Source organism: Microtus ochrogaster (genome assembly GCF_000317375.1).
Source record: "Microtus ochrogaster isolate Prairie Vole_2 chromosome 14 unlocalized genomic scaffold, MicOch1.0 chr14_random_2, whole genome shotgun sequence".
NCBI classification, from domain to species: Eukaryota; Metazoa; Chordata; class Mammalia; order Rodentia; family Cricetidae; genus Microtus; species Microtus ochrogaster.
In genome coordinates, this window is record NW_004949097.1 from 8,570,996 (window position 1) to 8,571,645 (window position 650).

General features: G+C 38.3%; 1 protein-coding gene across 2 annotated transcripts in view; it reads right to left on the minus strand.

The window, feature by feature from the left end:
- The window catches only part of LOC101994812 (solute carrier organic anion transporter family member 1A5), a 95,127-nt gene that overhangs the window by 14,791 nt on the left and 79,686 nt on the right, over positions 1-650 (minus strand). The window lies entirely within an intron of this gene.

A 650-nucleotide genomic window follows, 5' to 3' on the forward strand; every position in this document is an offset into this window, starting at 1 on the left:
TGGTTAGACAATATCTATTCCTGTATTCGTGTGCCTCCTGGTTAGATAGTGTCTACTACTGCATTCATATTTCATATTTCTTGTTTATAAAGGCAGATAGAACCTGAGATGTCTAAAGAGCCGGGTCACTTTTGCACAAAGTTGCACACTCAATCAGGCAGTTAGTTGAGCCATAGGAAATGAGTTTTAAACAACTCCTCTCTCCCTGCCAATGCAAGGCATCCATTCATTTCGGGTTAAGACATATGGGTATAAAATAGAAAGGGGCAGGAAAGAACATTCCGGAAAACTTTAAATTGATGTTAAATTTAGCAATGCTCAGTGTAAGAGTCTTGATAAAGGTATCTAAGAGCATTGAGGTTCTAGGAACCAAGAATCCAAGAACCTTTCTTGGGAAAAATATTTTAATTGATGACCAAAAATCTAAATAGCATTGGTGGGGTGCTCAGTGTGTAAAGATGCTCGTCACAAAGGAAAGATGACCTGAGTTCATTACCCAGCAGAACTCAGGAACATATGAAAAAAAACTAAAAATAAGAAATCCCAGTTCAGTGTGGGTCTCTGTCTCTATCTCCATCCATCGCCAGATGAAGGTTCTATGGTGATATGCAAAATAATCATCAGTATGGCTATAGGATAGGATCATTTCA